General features: G+C 40.2%; 1 protein-coding gene across 2 annotated transcripts in view; it reads right to left on the bottom strand.

The window, feature by feature from the left end:
* map2 (microtubule-associated protein 2) overlaps positions 1-24,829 on the bottom strand; it is a 305,408-nt gene that overhangs the window by 261,482 nt on the left and 19,097 nt on the right. The gene's annotated exons all lie outside the window — the stretch shown is intronic.

Raw genomic sequence — 24,829 nt, 5'->3', positions numbered from 1 at the left:
GGTAAGGTGTGTACTTGAGGAGGAATTTATTTGTGGAAATTATTACATGTTAAATGATTTTTACTTGCATGGAAATAATTTGAATAAAAAGTGCATCTAAGTATTTCTTGTCTGTGAATAATGCAGTACAGGAACACATATCACCCCCTTTAAAGGCGAAATTCACAATCCTTATAGAAGACAAGAAGTTTTTCTTTTCTTTTTTGCATTCTAAATCTTAAATAAGCGCTAGCAAAAGTCAGCTAACAATGGAGCTATTGTGGGTCGCTCTATTCCATACTTGCCAACCCTCCCGGATTTTCCGGGAGACTCCCGAAATTCAGCGCCTCTCCCGAAAACCTCCCGGGACAAATTTTCTCCCGAAAATCTCCCGAAACTCAGGCACACAAAATAAACAGCGTACCTGCCCAATCATGTTATAACTGTAGAATGATCGAGGGCGAGTTCTTGGTTTCTTATGTGGGTTTATTGTTAGGCAGTTTCATGAACGTCCTCCCAGGCAACAACACACAACAACAGCGTCACGTTTTGTCTACCGTAAAGCAGTTCGTCTGCCGTAAACAGCAATGTTGTGACACTCTTAAACAGGACAATACTGCCATCTAGTGCATTTGATGAAAACACTTTTTGCGTGCCACACATCAATGCATCATCAGTGAGGGTGTTCAGCATGGTTCGAAAAATAGTGACAGAGAATAGAACAAGGATGGACAATTCAACCCTTAACTCAACAATGAGTAAATGAGTGTTATGTGTGTGTATATGTGTAAATAAATGAACACTGAAAGTATTTCTTTTATTTATATATATATATATATATATATATATATATGAAATACTTGACTTAGTATTTCTTATATATATATATATATATATATATATATGAAATACTTGACTTGGTGAATCCTAGCTGTAAATATACTCCTCCCCTCTTAACCACGCCCCCAACCACGCCCCCGCCCCGCCCCCCATCCCCCACCTCCCGGAATCGGAGGTCTCAAGGTTGGCAAGTATGCTCTATTCCACCTACAAAGCGCTCTAAAAAAACATCCAAAAACCTCAATCAAGGTTGTATATACACACTGTAAGTATATATGTAGTATCTATTAACATTCATAATAACATGTACCATTTACATATTTTGATCATTTTAAGCATAGGGTGGTGTATTAGTTTCACATATAGATCACAAACTACGTATTAGTTTCACATACAGATCACAAACTACATGTTAGTTTCACATACAGATCACGTTTGTTTTGTCCTTCAACAACAACAAGACTACTAATCATGGCAGACTTGATAAGAGACAACAAAGACTACTTTGGGACAAATGACGATCCAGAAACTTCTATTTTTGAGCTTGAATATAAGGAGGATGATGTACAACATGGGTGTCAAACTCATTTGGCCCGCCGTGTAATTTCACTTGGCCCTTGAGGCGATATCAAATTAACACTAGAGCCAATTATATACAGCGGCGGTGCCGCGGTAACACCGCATTCAGTGCCCCTCCCGAAAATCGTCACGTCTGCTTTTCATCCAGTCCAACGAGTGCTGGCCCAGTCACAAGATATGTGCGGCTTCTGCACGCACACATACGTGAATGCAACGTATTCTTGATCAACAGCGATACAGGTTACACTGAAAGTGGCCGTATAAACAACTTTAAAACTGTTACAAATATGCGCCACACTGTGAATCCACACCAAACAAGAGTGACAAACACATTTCGGGAGAACATCTGCACCGTAACACAACATAAACACAACAGAACAAATACCCAGAATCCTTTGCAGCACTAACTCTTCCGGGACGCTACAAGGTGTGTGTGTGTGGGGGCGGGGAGCAGGGTTTGGTGGTAACGGGGGGTGTATTTTGTAGCGTCCCGGAAGAGTTAGTGCTGCAAAGGGTTCTGGGTATTTGTTCTGTTCTGTTTATGTTGTGTTACGGTGCAGATGTTCTCCCGAAATGTGTTTGTCATTCTTGTTTGGTGTGGATTCACAGTGTGGCGTATATTTCTAACAGTGTTAAAGTTGTTTATACGGCCACTTTCAGTGTAACCTGTATCGCTGTTGATCAAGAATACGTTGCATTCACGTATGTGTGCGTACAGAAGCCGCACATATCTTGTGACTGGGCGGGCACGTCGTTAGAAGGGATGAAAAGCGGACGTGACGTCAGCTCGTAGAGGACGTTAAAGGCAGTACCTTTAAGGCACGCCCCCAAGACTTTGGTCCGGGTGGATTACGAGATATAATGACTGATGAACACCTTCGTTGGATAATGAAGGTTGCCTCAGCTCAAAGCCTGAGCCCCGATATTAATGAACTAGCATCCAAGAAAAGATGGCAGGTATCTGGTTTGGGCACATCAGATTAGATCAGTGTGTTGCAAACTGAGCAGTTTAAAGTCCTGAATGGTTGGTTTATTCATTGTTATTTTATTTTCTAATTTATTAGCCTGTGGAAAAAGTTAATGTTGATATTTACCTCAGAAGGCTGCGAATAGAAAAGAGGCATTCAATTTTTAATTAAATTGTATTTGATATGCCATTGATATTTTTTAATTATTATTATTATTATTTGAAACTGGATTTTGCATGTCACTATAAAGTTATATAAGCCTTGCTTGTTCAATATTCAATGCAAAACTTGTTTGGGTCCCTATTAAAAAGTTAATTTGTTCAACTTTGGCCCGCGGCTTTGTTCAGTTTTACATTTTGGCCCACTCTGTATTTGAGTTTGACACCCCGGATTTACAAGTTTAAAAAAATGTGTGCTAAACACATGCAGCTTTTTTCAAACACTAAGCATCATGTAGCAGTATTGCTAAGTGCTGAACGAGATATCCAAATATAATAAAACAATCGCTTACTGTACAATGTCTGCTCTCACTGGGATAAAGAATGATGGGATGTTTATATCTTCCCCTTTACATCAACAATTCATCATTATCCTCACAAAGGGTTGAACAATTTTTTTTTTTGTCTTTTCTGCCATCTCCGGGTCTAAATTGGATGTCAAAGTTGACCAACTTGTGGGTTTATGTCCCCAACCTTCTACTATCCAGGTGAGAGGTATGATTTATCATCTAGAATTAACTTTCACCTACTCTGAGGCGATGCAGCAGCTCAATATGTCAATATAGCAGCATCCTGGCCAAAATAGTCTGTCTGCGTAAGCACTTATAATAACAATATCACTAATACTGAATGATAGGCAAAATAAAAATTAAAAAAAGGTTTAGTTCCCCTTTAAGTTTCCATACTGTCACATAGACGGTCACATGACTGAGCAGTAGTAGGTTCCAGCACCCTCCTTTAGTGTTGGCACAGGCGGTGACACGGCGGTCTCACAGTGAGCTTCATTGATTGGCTGAGAGGTGACTTCATCACATCACATCAAGCTGTCAGTGATTGTCAAGGAACAAAGAACCCCACCAAAAATCCCTTAGTCTTGCAGCTGACCATGCAAATAATCCAACATGAGCACGTTGACCTTGCCTTTGAGCAAGCATCAGCACACCAGCATCCTCTCGTGTGCAATCTCTTCGCACGGCCGTAATTTAGACGCCATTTCCTGAGGGAGCGTTGAATCCCGTCCTGTTGCTGCAACTGCAATTACAGCTGCTGGGAGGTTGACTCGCAGACAAAAGTCACTTGCATGAATGATGGATGCTGTTTTAGTGATTAGAATTGGCCATCACCATGTCATCACCATGTCATCACCATGTCATCACTATGTCATCACCATGTCATCACCATGTCATTACCATGTCATCACTAGGTCATCACTATGTCATCACCATGTCATCACTATGTCATCACTATGTCATCACTATGTCATCACCATGTCATCACTATGTCATCACTATGTCATCACCATGTCATTACCATGTCATCACTAGGTCATCACTATGTCATCACCATGTCATCACTATGTCATCACTATGTCATCACCATGTCATTACTATGTCATCACCATGTCATCACCATGTCATCACCATGTCATCACCATGTCATCACTATGTCATCACTATGTCATCACCATGTCATCACCATGTCATCACTATGTCATCACCATGTCATCACCATGTCATCACTATGTCATCACCATGTCATCACTATGTCACCACTATGTCATCACTATGTCATCACCATGCCATCACCATGTCACCACCATGTCATCACCATGTCATCACTATGTCATCACCATGTCATCACTATGTCACCACTATGTCATCACTATGTCATCACCATGCCATCACCATGTCACCACCATGTCATCACCATGTCATCACTATGTCATCACCATGTCATCACTATGTCATCACTATGTCATCACCATGTCATCACTATGTCATCACCATGTCATCACTATGTCATCACTATGTCATCACCATGTCATCACCATGCCATCACCATGTCATCACCATGTCAGCGTGCAGGTGTACACAAGTCATGAGTGCATGTGTCCTTCAACAGCAGGAATATATCTTTTTGTTCAAACACTTTTATTGTGACGTGTATCACAATCTGCCTTTTATTGTGTGAATGTTCCAAAGCATTCACACATATGGTTTTTCTTCTTCTTCTTTCTATTCATCTTCTTCTTCTTCTTCTTTTTCCTCTTCTTCCTTTTCTTCATCTTCTTCCTCTTCTTCTTCTTTTTCTTCCTCCTCTTCTTTTTCTTCTTCTTCTTCTTCTTCATCTTCCTCTTCTTCTTCCTCTTCTTCTTCTTCTTTTTCTTCTTCTTCTTCTTCTTCTTTTTCTTCATCTTCCTCTTCCTTTTCTTCCTCTTCTTCTTCCTTTTCTTCTTCTTTTTCTTCTTCCTCTTCTTCTTCTTCCTATTTTTCTTCTTCTTTTTCTTCCTCTTCCTCTTCTTCTTTTTCCTCTTCCTCTTCTTCTTCCTCTTTTTCTTCTTCTTCCTCTTCTTCTTCTTCCTCTTCCACTTATTCTTCCTCTTCTTCTTCCTCTTACTTCCTCTTAGTCTTCCTCTTCCTCTTAGTCTTCCTCTTCCTCTTCTTCCTCTTCTTCCTCTTAGTCTTCCACTTCTTCTTCTTCCTCTTCTTCTTCTTCTTCTCCATCTTCTTCTTCTTCATCTTCTTCTTCTTCCTCTTCTTTTTATTTTTCTTCCTCTTCCTCTTCCTCTTCTTCTTCTTCATCTTCCTCTTCTTCTTCTTCTTCCTCTTCTTCTTCATCTTCCTCTTCTTCTTCCTATTCTTCTTCTTCTTCTTTTTCTTCCTCTTCTTCCTCTTCTTCTTCTTCTTCTTCCTCTTCCACCTCTTCCTCTTCTTCTTCCTCTACCTCATAGTCTTCCTCTTCCTCTTAGTCTTCCTCTTCTTCCTCTTAGCCTTCCACTTCATCCTCTTCTTCTTCTTCTTCTTCTTCTTCTTCTTCTTCTTCATCTTCCTCTTTTTCTTCCTCTTTTTCTTCTTTTTATTTTTCTTCCTCTTCCTTTTCTTCTTCTTTGTATTCTTCCTCTTCCTTTACCTCTTCTTCTTCCTCCTCTTCTTCTTCTTCTTCATCTTCCTCTTCTCTTCCTCTTCCTCTTCTTCCTCTTAGTCTTCCACCTCTTCCTCTTCTTCTTCCTCTTCTTCTTCTTCTTCATCTTTTTCTTCTTTTTATTTTTCTTCCTCTTCCTCTTCTTCCTCTTCTTATTCTTCCTCTTCCTTTTCCTCTTCTTCTTCTTCTTCTTCTTCTTCTTCTTCATCTTCCTCTTCTTCTTTCTCTTCCTCTTTTTCTTCTTTTTCTTCCTCTTCCTCTTCTTCTTCTTCTCCTTCTTCTTCCTCCTTCTTCTTACTTTTCTTCCCCTTCCTCTTCTTGATGGGTTATACTTGTATAGCGCTTTTCTACCTTCAAGGTACTCAAAGCGCTTTGACACTATTTCCACATTCACCCATTCACACACACATTCACACACTGATGGCGGGAGCTGCCATGCAAGGCACTAACCAGCAGCCATCAGGAGCAAGGGTGAAGTGTCAACGGACTTGACGAAGATGGTAGAAGGTGGGGATTGAACCCCAGTAACCAGCAACCCTCTGATTGCTGGCATGGCCACTCTACCAACTTCGCCACGCCTTCCTTTTCTTCTTCTTCCTCTCCTTTCTCTTCTCCTTCTTCTTCCTCTTCTTCCTCCTCTTCCTCTTCTTCCTCTTCTTCTCCTCCTCCTCCACATTTTCCATCTGATTCAAACCGTTCCAACTTCAAACTGTTCAGCCTATTCGGGAATCGCAGGCTTTCCCTTGACAAATTCCAAAAATTCCCAGAATCCCAGGTTTTCCGGAACATTTTCCCCATTCAAAATGAATTGGCCATTTTCCAAACTTCCACCATTTTCACATTTTTCGACTGATTCAAACCATTCCACATTCAACACATTCCACTCATCCGGGACACTCAAACTATTATTTTTTCAAGTTCAACAAAATTCCAGGAATTTCCAGAATTCCCGGTTTTTTTTTAAACCTCTTTTTTCTGGCGACTACTCCTTCCACATTTTTCAACGCACTTCAACCGTTCCACCGTCAAAACATTCCTCTTAATCAGGGCAAAAAACTAAGTTGTTGTAAATTCCCGGTTTTCCCGAAATTCTAGGAATTCCTTAATACCATTTCTCAATTAAAAATGTTACTACTTCAACATTTCTCGACCAATTTGAAAAATTCCAACACCAACCATTTTAACATGTAATTATTCATGTTGGTTTTTTTTACCATTTTCAAAAAAATTCCCGTTCTTCCCCAAATTCCCAATTTTTGGGGAAATTCCCATTGAAATCAATGGGAATATCTTCAAAAAAAATTCTCCCACATTTTTCATCTGATTCTAACTGTTCCAACTTCAAAATATTCAGCCTGTATGGGAATTGTGTGCTGTACTTGAACAATTCTAAAAAAAAAATCCAAGATTTCAGTTAAACGTCAGCATTGGAGCATTCACACGCAATTCTTTCAGGAATTTCCTCATCTAGTTTTATTTGATTTGATTTTACAACTAAAACCGAACACCATCAGCAGATACAATACATACACATACGATAGCAGTATTTAGTATTTACACAAATAATTAGTGAAGTGCCTATCAGAATGTTCTTTTTTGTAGGAAAATCCAGATTGTGTCTTTCCTGGCCTCTTCCTGTTCCTGTTTTGTGTGTTTAGGCTACTGCAATGGAGTTGCACGTCAAGTCTCCGTCTGTTGGCTAATTTAATTGCTCATAAAATACCAGTTTTAGTATTTGAAAAATAAATAATTAGCGATACATAGTTTGTTTTTGAAAAAAAAAAAATTTAAGAATGAAAACGGTCAATAATTCAAACAGGGTATAGTACCGTTTTTGATTCATTAGTACTGCAATACTATACTAGTACCGGTATACCGTACAACCCCAGAGGAAACCCTGGTCAAAGGTGCAGTGTGTTTTCTTTTCCCTTTTAAATAAGTGTAAAGCACTTTTGTTGCAGCAGCTGTGTAAGAAAAGTGGTTAAAAAAACAAAAGGATTGAATTGATTGATTGATTGAAATTGATTCCACTCAAATGTGACTTTAAACATTTATTTGAGGGGTTTTCTGCCAACTATTCCTTGTTAGATTCATCATAAGTACATTTAAGCTCGGACTACTCAGGGTTTCTGCCCCAAATCTGTTTTGATCGGTCCTTTAGGAAGATTTCCAACGCTCTGTTGCTGTTAAATCAGTCTATTAAAGAGGAACATTATCACAATTTCAGAATGATTAAAACCATTAAAAATCTTATTATATTTTTCGAAGTTTTTTTCAAAATTTTACCCATCAAGTGCCTGATTTTAACCATCGTTATATACACCCGTCCATTTTCCTGTGACGTCACACAGTGATGCCAACACAAACAAACATGGCGGAAAGAACAGCAAGCTATAGCGACATTAGCTCGGATTCAGACTCGGATTTCAGCGGCTTAAGCGATTCAACAGATTACGCATGTATTGAAACGGATGGTTGTAGTGTGGAGGCAGGTAGCGAAAACGAAATTGAAGAAGAAACTGAAGCTATTGAGCCATATCGGTTTGAACCGTATGCAAGCGAAACCGAGGAAAACGACACGACAGCCAGCGACACGGGAGAAAGCGAGGACGAATTCGGCGATCGCCTTCTAACCAACGATTGGTATGTGTTTGTTTGGCATTAAAGGAAACTAACAACTATGAACTAGGTTTACAGCATATGAAATACATTTGGCAACAATATGCACTTTGAGAGTGCAGACAGCCCAATTTTCATCAATTAATATATTCTGTAGACATACCCTCATCCGCGCTCTTTTCCTGAAAGCTAAACTGTCCAGTTTTGGAGTTGATGTCAGCAGGCCAGGGAAGCTAGGGTCGATATTCTTCTCTTGATCATCTTCGGTGGCATAAGGGACGGTGTGAGCCAAGACATCCAGGGGGTTTAGCTCGCTCGTCTGCGGGAACAAACTGCCGCCATTGCTTGCCGTGCTACCGAGGTCCTTTGTCCCTGAATTGCTCACACACTCCGGCAGATTCAATGGGGGTCTGGCGGCAGATTTCTTTGACTTTATTGTTGGAAATGCATCTGCTTTGAGTGTCGCAGGATATCCACACATTCTTGCCATCTCTGTCGTAGCATAGCTTTCGTCGGTAAAGTGTGCGGAACAAACGTCCAATTTCTTGCCACTCTCGCATCTTTGGGCCACTGGTGCAACTTGAATCCGTCCCTGTTCGTGTTGTTACACCCTCCGACAACACACCGACGAGGCATGATGTCTCCAAGGTACGGAAAACAGTCGAAAAAACGGAAAATAACAGAGCTGATTTGACTCGGTGTTTGAGAAAATGGCGGATTGCTTCCCGATGTGACGTCACGTTGTCATCGCTCCAAGAGCGAATAATAGAAAGACGTTTAATTCGCCAAAATTCACCCATTTAAAGTTCGGAAATCAGTTAAAAAAATATATGGTCTTTTTTCTGCAACATCAAGGTATATATTGACGCTTACATAGGTCTGGTGATAATGTTCCCCTTTAAGGCTTTCTTCATTTCTCCCAATGGAAGCCATTTAGCTAAGAGGGGAGGAGTATATTTACAGCTAGAATTCACCAAGTCAAGTATTTCATATATATATATATATATATATATATATAAATAAAAGAAATACTTGAATTTCAGTGTTCATTTAATTACACATATACACACACATAACACTCATCTACTCATTGTTGAGTTAAGGGTTGAATTGTCCATCCTTGTTCTATTCTCTGTCACTATTTTTCCAACCATGCTGAACACCCTTTCACAGGTACCCAGAAAGGTTTCGAGTACCACCAAAAAAAACGGAATCTCTGAAGACAGTATAACAATCTGTGTTGAAGGTGTACAAATACTGTTTGTATAATAAGCATGTTATTTTTTACAAATGAGGGTTAAGAGTTCAGTACTAAAAAAAAAAGAAAAGAATGTGGCTTAAGTACAGTTTTTTAATTGAGCTGCTGCATTTTTTGGTTGGGTTGTTTATTTGTTTTGAGTAACTTCTATACATTTCTAAAAGGGGAGGAATGTAATAGTGATCTATGTTTGTCTGTTGCCATCTCCTGGTGAATGTTGGCTATAGTGTACTGGGGTTACTTTTTGGTTGGCCAACGATTTACGTGGTGTTGCGCACCTGACATCACTCAGGTCCGCATGGAGCTGGAGGGGGCGTGGCTTCTAGCTCCGCCTGAATTTCGGGAGATTTTCGGGAGAAAATTTGTCCCGGGAGGTTTTCGGGAGAGGCGCTGAATTTCGGGAGTCTCCCGGAAAATCCGGAAGGGTTGGCAAGTATGACTTAGGCATCTTCAGAATGGATCTGACTATCATTTAAAAAGGTTTCCCTTTAGGGGACCTGTTTTTTTGTCCCCATACAGTCAGAGGTCCCCTAAAGGTGACTGTGTAAACAGAGCGATGTCCCCATTAAGTAAGCATTGCCAGAACACACACACACACACACACACACACACACACCCTCCTACACATGTTGTCTGCCGGCTCTCCTTCTCTTTGATTTGCTGGCTGCAGTCGTCCGCTGCGTTGCGGCACATTGTTTTATGTTCCCTCGTCTCCTTTCCAAGAGCCGCCACTCAGCTGAGTGAAGGAATCCAGTCTGAGGAAGCATTTTCCATGACAGTTTCACGTGCATGATGCAGTAAGAAGCCACATGGCGCTAAACTACGTAGCTTAACTACATTTTCCTGCAGCTTGGCGGTAGCTTAGCTAGTTTCTGGACGACTGCTTCTGAATTTGAGAGCAGCCAGCATGGACGAATAGAACAGACAAGTCATTGTAATGTCTGCTCGCGGAAAACAAGCATCCTAATCTACGATTTGACTCTCTCGAATGGCCTTGATGCTGTGAAAACAGGACCAGGCTGTTCTGAAAAACACCTTCTAGGACACCTTTGACCTCCCTACCTCCTCAACGACACCTGGAGTCGAACTTTCGCAGATCGGCCTCAGTCTATAAAAAACATTACATCATCACACCCAAGACAATTGGGCACACACGCACACACTCGCCTTCCCCCACCCCACGCCTTCACCACCGCTTGTTTCCCCTCGAGGTGATGGTCGGATGGCAGTGCTTCATAGCAGCGCTTCATAGCAGCAGTTGACCTCCAGGACCCCAACTCCCCGCCCATCCGTTGCGAGTTTGTCGTGATTAAATGTAACATGTTTATGTGTGCATTGCATGGAGGTTTTTTCCCACTCCAGACTGGGCCCCCTTAGGAGCCCAGTCTAGATTGTATTTTTTACTCGTCTTTTTCCCCAGCGTTTTACCTTTTTCTTATCTTTTACGGGGCACCTTATGGCGACCCATCAGCGTTCCTGTTCTGTAACCCTGTACACTGTTTGTTTGTCTAATCTTGAACAGGTTTGTGCTGAAAACAAAGTTTCGCTGTACTTGTGCAATGACAATAAAGACCTATCTATCTATCTATCTAGCTATCTATCTAGCTCTTCCTGTAGCTCAGGGGTCACCAACCTTTTTGAAACCAAGAGCTACTTCTTGGGTACTGATTAATGCGAAGGGCTACCAGTTTGATACACACTTAAATAAATAAATAAATATATTGTCATTTGTAAGTTACATGTAAGTGTGATTTAAACAAGAATAGCTAAATAAATAAATCTATATATATAAAAAAAAATGGGTATTTCTGTCTGTCATTCTTTCGTACATTTTTTTTCCTTTTACGGGAGGTTTTTTGTAGAGAATAAATGGTGAAAAAACACTTAATTGAACATTTTAAAAGAGGAGAAAACACGAAAAAAATGAAAATTAAATTTTGAAACATAGTTTATCTTCAATTTCAACTCTTTAAAATTCAAAATTCAACCAAAAAAAAAAGAAGAGAAAAACTAGCTAATTTTAATCTTTTTGAAAAAAATAAAAAAATAATTTATGGAACATCATTAGTAATTTTTCCTGATTAAGATTAATTTTCGAATTTTGATGACATGTTTTAAATAGGTTAAAATCCAATCTGCACTTTGTTAGAATATATAACAAATTGGACCAAGCTATATTTCTAACAAAGACAAATCATTATTCTAGATTTTCCAGAATAAACATTTTAAAAGAAACTCAAAAGACTAGATTCTACAGATTTTCTAGATTTGCCAGAATAATTTTTTTGAATTTTAATCATAAGTTTGAAGAAATATTCTTCGTCGAAAAAACAGAAGCTAAAATGAAGAATTAAATTAAAATGTATTTATTATTCTTTACAATAATAAAAAAAAATGTACTTGAACATTGATTTAAATTGTCAGGAAAGAAGAGGAAGGAATTTAAAAGGTATGTGTTTAAAAATCCTAAAATCATTTTTAAGGTTGTATTTTTTCTCTAAAATTGTCTTTCTGAAAGTTATAAGAAGCAAAGTAAAAAAAATAAATGAATTTATCTAAACAAGTGAAGACCAAGTCTTTAAGATATTTTCTTGGATTTTCAAATTCTATTTGAGTTTTGTCTCTCTTAGAATTAAAAATGTCGAGCAAAGCGAGACCAGCTTGCTAGAAAATAAATACAATTTTAAAAATAGAGGCAGCTCACTGGTAAGTGCTGCTATTTGAGCTATTTTTAGAACAGGCCAGCGGGCGACTGATCTGGTCCTTACGGGCTACCTGGTGCCCGCGGGCACCGCGTTGGTAACCCCTGCTGTAGCTTATCTAATTTTACAGCCATGTAGCGAGGTAGCTTACATCAAAGCTATAACTTACAAAGAGAGAAAAAGGCCAAAAAAAAAACAACATAAATATATAATAAATTCCAATGAGCTGGATGAATGCGAACATCACGATGATTGGTTGGTGTTCCTATGATGAGTCATAATTGGCTAAGGTTAGGGCGGAACATTACGGACTGGCCAATCAGAGGCAAGATAAGGCGGGTCATGGAAACCAGGAAGTAAAATCATAACAGTAACTCATGTCGCATGATGACGAGGGAGTCCGAGACAGAGGGACGCTTCAAGCTGACCGCTCAAAAAAAAAATTAAAATATCAGAGGAATTCTCTCCCGCAGATTAGATTTTTATATATTTAGACAAATGTATACGTTTAGAGAAAACAACGCCCAAAACCTTAGTTTTTAGTTAGATTCTGTAGACCAAAATCACAACCGCTTTCTGTTTTAAAAAAAAAAAAAAAGCATTTTAAGTTGTAAAATATGGCAAGTAAGAGGTGGCTAACAATGCAGATAATGGGAGTACACTATTATGCCCATCAAGTCCTCTAAAAGAAACATCCAAAAAGTGCCAACAATACTCCATTTACATGTCGTGAACTGGATATTAACTAGTATTAGTGATATTGTTATTATAAGTGCGAACACAGACTAACTATTTTTAGCATAGCTAACTAGCTTATGCTGCTATATTGACATATTGATCTCCTGCATCGCCTCTGAGTTGGTGAAAGTTAATTGTAGATGATAAATCATGCCTCTCACCTGGATAGTAGAAGGTTGTGAACAAAAACCCACAAGTTGGTCAACTTTGACATCCAACTTAGACCCGGAGATTAAAGTTAAAAGTTAAAGTGCCAATGATTGTCACACACACACGAGGTGTGGCGAAATTATTCTCTGCATTTGACCCATCACCCTTGATCACCCCCTGGGAGGTGAGGGGAGCAGTGAGAAGCAGCGGTGAGAAGCAGCAGTGAGCAGTAGCGGTGGCCGCGCCCGGGAATCATTTTTGGTGATTCAACCCCCAATTCCAACCCTTGATGCTGAGTACCAAGCAGGGAGGTAATGGGTCCCATTTGGTATGACTAGGCCGGGGTTTGAACTCACGACCTACCGATCTCAGGGCGGACACTCTAACCACTAGGCCATGGCGAGAAAGACACAAAAAAAGACACTTTTTTTAAACCCTTTGTGAGGATTATGATGAATTGTTAATGTAAAGGGGAAGATATAAACATCCCATCAGTCTTTATCCCAGTGACAGCAGATATTGTACAGTAAGTGATTGCTTTATTATGTTTGTATATCTTGTTTAGCACTTAGCAATACTGCTACATGATGCTTAGTGTTTGACTAAAGCTGCATCTGTTTAGCACACAGCGTCTAAAACTTGTAGATCATCCTCCTTATATTCAGGCTCAAAAATAGAAGTTTCTGGATCATCATTTGTTCCAAAGTAGTCTTTGCTGTCTCTCATCAAGTCTGCCATGATTAGTAGTGTTGTTGTTGTTGAAGGGAAAGTGAACGTTGTGATGCTTAAAAATGATCAAAATATGTAAATATGACATGTTATTATGAATGTTACTAGATACTACATGTCTACTTACAGCGTGAATATAAAACTTTTTTTTTTGGACGTTTTTTAGAGCACTTTATAGACGGAATAGAGCAACTCTAATTGCCTCCGTTGTTAGCTGACTCTTGCTAGCGTTTATTTACGATTTAGAATGCATTAAAAAAAGAAAAACACCTGTTCTTGTCTTACATAAGGATTGTGAATTAAAAAAGTTAAAGTACCAGTGATTGTCACACACACACGAGGTGTGGCGAATTTATTCTCTGCATTTGACCCATCACCCTTGATCACCCCCTGGGAGGTGAGGGGAGCAGTGAGCAGCAGCGGTGGCCGCGCCCGGGAATCATTTTTGGTGATTTAACCCCCAATTCCAACCCTTGATGCTGAGTGCCAAGCAGGGAGGTAATGGCTCCCATTTTTATAGTCTTTGGTATGACTCGGCCAGGGTTTGAACTCACGACCTACCGATCTCAGGGCGGACACTCTAACCACTCGGCCATGGCGAGAAAGACACAAAAATATTAAAACATTTTAAACCCTTTGTGAGGATTATGATGAATTGTTGATGTAAAGGGGAAGATATAAACATCCCATCAGTCTTTATCCCAGTGAGAGCAGACATTGTACAGTAAGTGATTGCTTTATTATGTTTGTATATCTTGTTTAGCACTTAGCAATACTGCTACATGATGCTTAGTGTTGGACTAAAGCTGCATCTGTTTAGCACACAGCTTCTAAAACTTGTAGATCATCCTCCTTATATTCAAAAATAGAAGTTTCTGGATCATCATTTGTTCCAAAGAAGTCTTTGTTGTCTCTCATCAAGTCTGCCATCATTAGTAGTCTTGTTGTTGTTGAAGGGAAAGTGAACGTTGTGATGCGTCTGTGAAATGAATACGCCGCCGTATGCTTAAAGTGGTCAAAATATGTTGCATGTTATTATGAATGTTACTAGATACTACATATATACTTACAGCATGTATATAAAACCTTAAAGGTTTTTGGACGTTTTTAGAGCACTTTATAGACGGAATAGAGCAACTCTAAATGGCTCTGTTGCTAGCTGACTCTTGCTAGCGTTTATTTACGATTTAGAATGCATTAAAAAAAAGAAAAACGTGTTTTTGTCTTACATAAGGATTGTGAATGATAGACAATGTTTTAAAAAAAAAAAGTGCAGTTCCCCTTTAATGTGATGGCCAATCACTGGCACATAAAGGTCAAAGGTTGGATGGATTGTAGGCGCTCGCAAGACCCGATTGTGGTTCCAGGACAGGAACGTAGACAGGACCAGTCGGGGGAGGGGGCGGTCATTCCTGACTTCCTTCATCAATTTTGGCAATCCATGACAAAACAATCCATCCCTCTGATATGAGCATTTTCTGAATCAGCTAATGCCATTGTTAGTTGCCATGGAGACTGACTGCGTTAGGGTGTTGCTATGGAAACTGAGAGGCTGCTCATCACCGCGCGCAGCAGGCTTCAGTCGTCCCTGGAGCCAAGCGGTATTAGACAAAGACCGTAAACCTCAATAAATATGTTGGGACAGTGCCAGACTTTGTGCTGCTGGTGTCAAAAAGGATCGGTGCCGTCTTGAGAGTGATAACATGAATCGATCGGTTTTGTCCTGAGAAAGAAAAATGTACATGTTTGGTGGGGGGGGGGGGGAAGCATCATTCTTTGGAGCTCTCTTAAAGAATCCACCCGCAGGAGAGTCAATAAAACACGTGGAGAAGAATCACGGGGAAAATGTGAAATGAGTGCACATCTCAACCAATTAAGCATCCTGCCTTCTCCCTAAGGAGCTAATTGCCAATCAGCAGAGTCGTTAAAGGTCACATGAGTTGCATGCCAAGCAGAATTGTGTAACAGTGCAATTTGCTGCGTCCGAGCACGCTTGATGCGTGTTGAACGCTGCACTTTTGTGTCAACACTGGCAATTGGTCAAGAACATATCAGTGGCCTAGTGGTTAGAGTGTCCATACCAAAGACTATAAAAAATTGGAGCCATTACCTCCCTGCTTGGCACTCAGCATCAAGGGTTGGAATTGGGGGTTAAATCACCAAAAATGATTCCCGGGCGTGGCCACCGCTGCTGCTCACTGCTCCCCTCACCTCCCAGGGGGTGAACATGGGTGATGGGTCAAATGCAGAGAATAATGTTGCCACACCTTGTGTGTGTGTGACAATCATAGGTAATTTAACTTTTTTAATTCACAATCCTTATGTAAGACAAGAACACGTGTTTTCTTTTTTTTAATGCATTCTAAATCGTAAATAAACGCTAGCAAGAGTCAGCTAACAACGAAGCCAATTAGAGTTGCTCTATTCCGTCTATAAAGTGCTCTAAAAAACGTCCGAAAACCATCAAGATTTCATATACACGCTGTAAGTATATATGTAGTATCTAGTAACATTCATAATAACATGTAATATTTACATATTTTGATCATTTTAAGCATACGACAGCGTATTTATTTCACAGACGCATCACAACGTTCACTTTCCCTTCAACAACAACAAGACGACTAATCATGGCAGACTTGATGAGAGACAACAAAGACTACTTTGAGACCCATGATGATCCAGAAACTAATATTTTTGAGCATGAATATAAGGAGGATGATCTATAAGTTTTAGAAGCTGTGTGCTAAACAGATGCAGCTTTAGTCCAAAAATAAGCATCATGTAGCAGTATTGCTAAGTGCTAAACAAGATATACAAACATAATAAAGCAATCACTTACTGTACAATGTCTGCTCTCACTGGGATAAAGACTGATGGGATGTTTATATCTTCCGCTTTACATCAACAAAGTGGTTAAAGTGTCCACCCTGAGATCGATAGGTTGTGAGTTCAAACCCCGGCCGAGTCATACCAAAGACTATAAAAATGGGAGCCATTTGGTTTGGTTGGAATTGGGGGTTAAATCACCAAAAATGATTCCCGGGCGCAGCCACTGCTGCTGCTCACTGCTCCCCTCACCTCCCAGGGGGTGATCAAGTGTGATGGGTCAAATGCAGAGAATAATTTCACCACACCTAGTGTGTGTGTGACAATCATTGGTACTTTAACTTTAACATATGCTTCTTTTTCAGGACTGATACTGATACCGATTATTAGTAGTCAAGGAGGCCGATAAGTGATATTTGGAGGCGATTTTCATTTGCAGTAAAAGTTATTTAATATTATATGCCAGTAAACATCTGGACAAGACTTTAAGTTTTTTTTTAACATTATTTTTTAGTAAAGGTGAGACCAGTAGTGACATAATGTTTGATGTAGGGTTGTACCGATACCAATATTGAGTGGTTTTAATTGGTTGGAAAATGTGGGAACGGTGGAAGTTTAAAAAATGGCCAATTCATTTTGAATGGGAAAAATGTCCCGGAAAACCTGGAATTCTGGGAAATCTGGGAATTTTTGGAATTTGACAAGAGAAAAAGCCCACGGTTCCCAAATAGGCTGAACAGTTTGAAGCTGGAACGGTTTGAATTGGTGACAAATGTGGGAATTGTGGAACTTTGAAAATGTCCCATTCATTTCAATGGGAATTCCATGGAAATTTGGGAATTTTGGGAAAAGCGGGAATTTCTTTTAGACTTGAATGTTCTGAATAAGTTGAAATGGTTGGTGTTGAAATTTTTCAAATCGGTCAAGAAATGTTGAAGTAGTAACATTTTTAATTGAGAAATGGTATTAAGGAATTCCTGGAATTTCGGGATAACCAGGAATCTTCCCAGTTCGAAAAACAACTTAGTTTTATGTCCTGATTAGAGGAATGTTTTGACGGTGGAACGGTTGAAGTGTGTTGAAAAATGTGGAAGGAGTAGTCGCCAGAAAAAAAGAGTCGAAATAGGGTTTTAAAAAACGGGAATTCTGGAAATTCCTGGAAATTCCTGGAAATTCCTGGAAATTCCTTGAATTTTGTTGAACTTGGAAAAATAATAGTTCGAATGTCCCAGATGAGTGGAATATGTTGAAGGTGGCATGGTTTTAACCAGTTGAAAAATGTGAAAATGGTGGAAGTTTGAAAATGGCCAATTCATTTTGAAAGGGAAAAAAGTCCCGGAAAACCTGGAATTCTGGGAAATCTGGGAATTTTTGGAATTTGACAAGAGAAAAAGCCTGCGGTTCCCGAATAGGCTGAACAGTTTGAAGTTGGAACGGTTTGAATCGGTGACAAATGTGGGAATTGTGGAACTTTGAAAAATGTCCCATTCATTTCAATGGGAATTCCATGGAAATTTTGGGAAAAGCGGGAATTTTTCGGAAAATGTTAAAAGACTTGAATGGTCTGAATAAGTTGAAATGGTTGGTGTTGGAATTTTTCAAATCGGTCAAGAAATGTTGAAGTAGTAACATGTTTAATTGAGAAATGGTATTACAGAATTCCTGGAATTTCGGGAAAACCGGGAATTTTTCCAGTTCAAAAAACAACTTTGTTTTTGTCCTGTTAAAGAGGAATGTTTGGACGGTGAAACTGTTGAAATGCGTTGAAAAATGGAGTAGTCGACAGAAAAAAGGGTGGAAATAGGGCTTTCGAAAAGCAGGAATTCTGGAAAATTCTGGAATTGTTTTTAACTTGGAAAAATGGTTGTTTGAATTTCCAGGATGGTGGAATGTGTAGAAGATGGAATGGTTTGAATCGGTTGAAAAAATAATAATTTAACGGGCATGACCTAGGGACTTTGCTTATTTTACGAGCAGAGGAGCATGTTTGGCAGCGCACACACACGGAGTACTTACAAGCAGACACAGTGTGTGGACAGAAACGGGAAAACGGATGCATTTTGGTGTAAAAAGTAAAGATAAAGGTGAAGTTATAACACTGAAATACCCTCAGGAAGAGGTGCTTTAAGACATGGCCAGCTAGCTAGCAGCTAACATTCACCCGCAGTTGGCGGATGGATCTAAATCACTAATCCTGGCCTCCATGGCGACAAATAAAGTAAGTTTCTTACAAGTATCATTATCACTGGAGGACGAGGAATAGCTAAACATGCTTCACTACACACCGTAGGAGGATACAATAGCTCACCGCTAACGGCAAGCTAGCGCTCCTGAATGTAAACAAACGCCATGGGTGGATCTACACCTGACATCCACTGTAATGATACCAAGTACAATAGCGTATATAGTCGATACTACTATGATTACTATGATAAATATTTTTTCCTTTTTAAAAAAATTCATATTATGTTTATAAAGTCACATGAGATTTGAATATGACTTTATAAATGATACTTGGTATCAGATCGATACCTAAATGTGTGGTATCATCCAAAACTAATGTAAAGTATCAAAGAAGAGAAGAATAAGTGATTATTACATTTTAACAGAAGTGTAGCTAGAACATGTTAAAACAGGAAGTAAGCAGATATCAACAGTAAGTGAACAAGCGGATTAATAATCCTTTTTTACAGTTTGTCCCTCATAATAGGTGTATAAATGACACAATATGTTACTGCATACGTCAGCAGACTAATTAGGAGTCTTTGTTTGTTTACTTACTACTAAAAGACAAGTTGTCTAGTATGTTCAACATTTTATTTAAGGACTAAATTACAATAATAGACATATGTTTCATGTACCCTAAGATTTTTTGTTAAAATAAAGCCAACAATGAAATTATTTATGGTCCCCTTTATTTAGACAAGTATCGAAATACATTTTGGTACCGGCACCAAAATATTGGTATGAGGTCAACCCGAGTTTCCCCTAGATTGTCACTATATATGTGGGGATTGGGGGCGTGGTCAATGACATCATATATATGTATATATATATATATATATGTATATATATATATATATACATACATATGACATCATGATCATTTTGATTTGCATTGATGCATATACTTTTTTTTTTTAAAGCTAAACAAATGTTTTAAAAAAACATATGTGTTGTTAGTTAGTAATAATAACTTACTTACTTGACTTGGTAGACTGTGTTCTTTATGCACTTTTAATTGTTGCTGCTTATTGTAATTAATTAATTTAAAAATAGTGTTGTTGATATTCTCCACAAAGTCACTTTAAACTAAGCACAATGAAGAAAGTACATTATATATACACATTAAGTGCTCATACATGTAGGAATTATGTTAAATTAATAATAATAAACTGAAAAAAGCAATACAATTATGCAGGATGAAAGTTGGCTCTAATGCTGTTAGCTTGATGCTAACGTACAATGGAATAGCTCAGTGGTCGGCAACCCGCGGCTCCAGAGTCGCATGCGGCTCTTTGACCACTCTGATGCGGCTCAGCTGCATACTTGCCGACCCTCCCGATTTTTCCGGTAGACTTCCGGATTTCACTGCCTCTCCCGGGGCAAACATTCTCTGATTTTCACCAGGACAACAATATTGAGGGCGTGCCGTGATGGCACTGCATTTAGCGTCCTCTACAACCAGTTGTTTCATCCAACAAACAGCGTGCCGGCCCAGTCACATGTTGTATGCGGCGTCTGCTCAAGTGACAGCAAGGCATACTTCATCAACAGCCATACAGATCACACTGAGGGTGGCGATATAAACAACTTTAACACTCTTATTGTGCGCCACACTGTGAACCCACACCAAACAAGAATGACAAACACATTTCGGGAGAACATCCGCACCGTAACACAACATAAACCCAACAGAACAAATACCCAGAATCCCATGCAGCCCTAACTCTTCCGAGCTACATTACACACCCTCGCTACCACCAAACCCCGCCCACCTCAACCGACGCACGGGGAGGGGGTGGGAGGGGGTGGGGGGTTGGGTATAAAGTAGCCCGGAAGAGTTAGGGATGCATGGGATTCTGGGTATTTGTTCTGTTGTGTTACGGTGCGGATGTTCTCCCGAAATGTGTTTGTCATTCTTGTTTGGTGTGGGCTCACAGTGTGGCGCATATTAGTAAGAGTGTTAAAGTTGTTTATATCGCCACCCTCAGTGTGATCTGTATGGCTGTTGACCAAGTATGCTTGCATTCACATATGTGTGTCTGCAGAAGCGTCATATAACATGTAACTGGGCTGGCAAGCTGTTTGTTCAGGCCGTAGAGGGCGCTAAAGGTAATGACATCACGGCGCGCCCTTATTATTGTTGTTTGGGTGAAAATCAGCATACATTCGAGAGAATAGTTGCCCTGAAATTCGGGAGTCTACCGGAAAAATCGGTACAATTTACAGTTTCTAATGAATCTAACGTGCATCTTTTTGGAATGTGGGAGGAAGTACCCGCAGAAAACCGCACACGCACGGGAGAACATGCACACGCCACACGGAGAGGTCCAAGCGGAGGTTGGAAGACGCACACGGCGTAAAGTTAGACGTTATTAATCGGTAGTAATGTCAAAAGAATTACTAAGTCTTGAACAAGAAATGCATTAATTAACACTGTTTAAGTGACAGTTCCAAATGTACACTACTTTTCTATAATAAATGGCCACAGGAACATTTAAACTGCCTCTGTTTGTGTGTTGGTACTAAGTGTTGAGAATCTTTGTCATCTCCCTAAAAAATGATTGAAAGAAAATCTGCATGCAACTTTCCTCTGACTACAATTGAACACTCCCCTACCGAAAATCAGGAGCGTCGACTTTGGCAAACGGGTGCAAATCTTTGACCACAAACTGACTTATCACCAACTTGGGTGAGGTTTGTATTGTCAGAATCAGTCTCTCGTCAAATCGCATCAAAAGAAACAATAGCAGCTTTGACAATTGAGCAAACAGGATAGGCTGCAAGTAGCGCTGTTGCAAAATTTCTTCGTAAAACATAGCCGAACTTCGGAGAGTTCCTGCTGCTTGGGTGCCGTGTTTCTCGCTGTCGGACCTCACTACGTCATTTACTTAAATTGCCTCTGTTTGTGTGTTGGTACTAAGTGTTGAGAATCTTTGTCATCTCCCTAAAAAAAGACAGAAATGAAATGATTGAAAGAAAATCTGCATGCATCATTCCTCTGACTACAATTGAACACTCCCCTACCGAAAATCAGGAGCGTCGACTTTGGCAAACGGGTGCAAATCTTTGACCACAAACTGACTTATCACCAACTTGGGTGAGGTTTGTATTGTCAGAATCAGTCTCTCGTCAAATCGCATCAAAAGAAATAATAGCAACTTTGACAATTGTGCAAACAGGATAGGCTGCAAGTAGCGCTGGTGCAAAATTTCTTCGTAAAACATAGCCAAACTTCGGAGAGTTCCTGCTGCCCGGGTGCCGTGTTTCTCGCTGTTGGACCTCACTACGTCATTTACTTAAATTGCCTCTGTTTGTGTGTTGGTACTAAGTGTTGAGAATCTTTGTCATCTCCCTAAAAAAAGATAGAAATTTAATGATTGAAAGAAAATCTGCATGCAACTTTCCTCTGACTACAATTGAACACTCCCCTACCGAAAATCAGGAGCGTCGACTTTGGCAAACGGGTGCAAATCTTTGACCACAAACTGACTTATCACCAACTTGGGTGAGGTTTGTATTGTCAGAATATATCTCTTGTCAAATCGCATCAAAAGAAATAATAGCAACTTTGACAATTGTGCAAACAGGATAGGCTGCAAGTAGCGCTGGTGCAAAATTTCTTCGTAAAACATAGCCAAACTTCGGAGAGTTCCTGCTGCCCGGGTGCCGTGTTTCTCGCTGTTGGACCTCACTACGTCATTTACTTAAATTGCCTCTGTTTGTGTGTTGGTACTAAGTGTTGAGAATCTTTGTCATCTCCCTAAAAAAAGACAGAAATGAAATGATTGAAAGAAAATCTGCATGCATCATTCCTCTGACTACAATTGAACACTCCCCTACCGAAAATCAGGAGCGTCGATTTTGGCAAACGGGTGCAAATCTTTGACCACAAACTGACTTATCACCAACTTGGGTGAGGTTTGTATTGTCAGAATCTGTCTCTCGTCAAATCGCATCAAAAGAAACAATAGCAGCTTTGACAATTGTGCAAACAGGATAGGCTGCAAGTAGCGCTGTTGCAAAATTTCTTCGTAAAACATAGCCGAACTTCGGAGAGTTCCTGCTGCTTGGGTGCCGTGTTTCTCGCTGTCGGACCTCACTACGTCATTTACTTAAATTGCCTCTGTTTGTGTGTTGGTACTAAGTGTTGAGAATCTTGGTCATCTCCCTAAAAAAAGATAGAAATTAAATGATTGAAAGAAAATCTGCATGCAACTTTCCTCTGACTACAATTGGACACTCCCCTACCGAAAATCAGGAGCGTCGACTTTGGCAAACGGGTGCAAATCTTTGACCACAAACTGACTTATCACCAACTTGGGTGAGGTTTGTATTGTCAGAATCTGTCTCTCGTCAAATCGCATCAAAAGAAACAATAGCAGCTTTGACAATTGTGCAAACAGGATAGGCTGCAAGTAGCGCTGTTGCAAAATTTCTTTGTAAAACATAGCCAAACTTTGGAGAGTTCCTGCTGCCTGGGTGCCGTGTTTCTCGCTGTCGGACCTCACTACGTCATTTACTTAAATTGCCTCTGTTTGTGTGTTGGTACTAAGTGTTGAGAATCTTTGTCATCTCCCTAAAAAAAGACAGAAATTAAATGATTGAAAGAAAATCTGCATGCATCATTCCTCTGACTACAATTGAACACTCCCCTACCGAAAATCAGGAGCGTCGATTTTGGCAAACGGGTGCAAATCTTTGACCACAAACTGACTTATCACCAACTTGGGTGAGGTTTGTATCGTCAGAATAAGTCTCTCGTCAAATCGCATCTAAGGAAATAATAGCAGCTTTGACAATTGTGCAAACAGGATAGGCTGCAAGTAGCGCTGTTGCAAAATTTCTTCGTAAAACATAGCCAAACTTCGGAGAGTTCCTGCTGCCCGGGTGCCGTGTTTCTCGCTGTTGGACCTCACTACGTCATTTACTTAAATTGCCTCTGTTTGTGTGTTGGTACTAAGTGTTGAGAATCTTTGTCATCTCCCTAAAAAAAGACAGAAATGAAATGATTGAAAGAAAATCTGCATGCAACTTTCCTCTGACTACAATTGAACACTCCCCTACCGAAAATCAGGAGCGTCGACTTTGGCAAACGGGTGCAAATCTTTGACCACAAACTGACTTATCACCAACTTGGGTGAGGTTTGTATCGTCAGAATCTGTCCCTCCTCAAATCGCATGTAAAGAAATAATAGCAGCTTTGACAATTGTGCAAACAGGATAGGCGGTGTGAGATAGTGCCTTGTTGCAAGTAGCGCTGTTGCAAAATGTCTTCGTAAAACATAGCCAAACTTCGGAGAGTTCCTGCTGCCTGGGTGCCGTGTTTCTCGCTGTCGGACCTCACTACGTCATTTATTTAAATTGCCTCTGTTTGTGTGTTGGTACTAAGTGTTGAGAATCTTTGTCAGTGTCACAGCCAGGGCGCATTCCAATGCGCCTTCATCTTTGCGTCCTGACGAGCGCACCGCGGGCCACGCCCACAGGCTGCGGGCGTGCCTCCTCGCGCCTGCAGACAATCTGTGCACCTGCCCGTGATGAACGAGCTGCCTTCATAAGCCTGCTCAACCTGCCATCCCGGGCCGGAATATAGTCTTCTGTACCGTAAGCCGATACCCAGCGTTATGCTCTCTATCTCTCTACATGTCTCCCTCCGTGTTTTCATTGGTCTTCCTTGTCGTTCTCCCCAGCAATCTGCCTTCGTCCCCGCGTGATCGAGCTGTGCGCCTCGACTTCTCTTTTGGACTTTGGACTGCCACCCTCAATCCTCGACCCCTCGCATGGACTCGGACTCTGACGGTTCTCTCTCGCCCTGGACCATCTGCCTACCCCATGGACTGCCTTGTTACGTCTCTCTCACCAACATTTACGGTAAAACGCTCCAGTTAAATACTACACATAGTCTTACACAATACACACTCTTGGATTTTGTCACACACCATTCTATAGTTTATTACTATTGTTTTGTATTATTATATATATATATATATATATATTGACAATATATATATCACAGTTGCCAACCCTCCCGGATGTTCCGGGAGACTCCCGAAATTCAGCGCCTCTCCCGAAAAC

This window comes from Nerophis lumbriciformis, linkage group LG13, assembly GCF_033978685.3.
Source record: "Nerophis lumbriciformis linkage group LG13, RoL_Nlum_v2.1, whole genome shotgun sequence".
Taxonomy (NCBI): domain Eukaryota; kingdom Metazoa; phylum Chordata; class Actinopteri; order Syngnathiformes; family Syngnathidae; genus Nerophis; species Nerophis lumbriciformis.
This window is presented reverse-complemented; position numbering and strand designations above follow the sequence as displayed.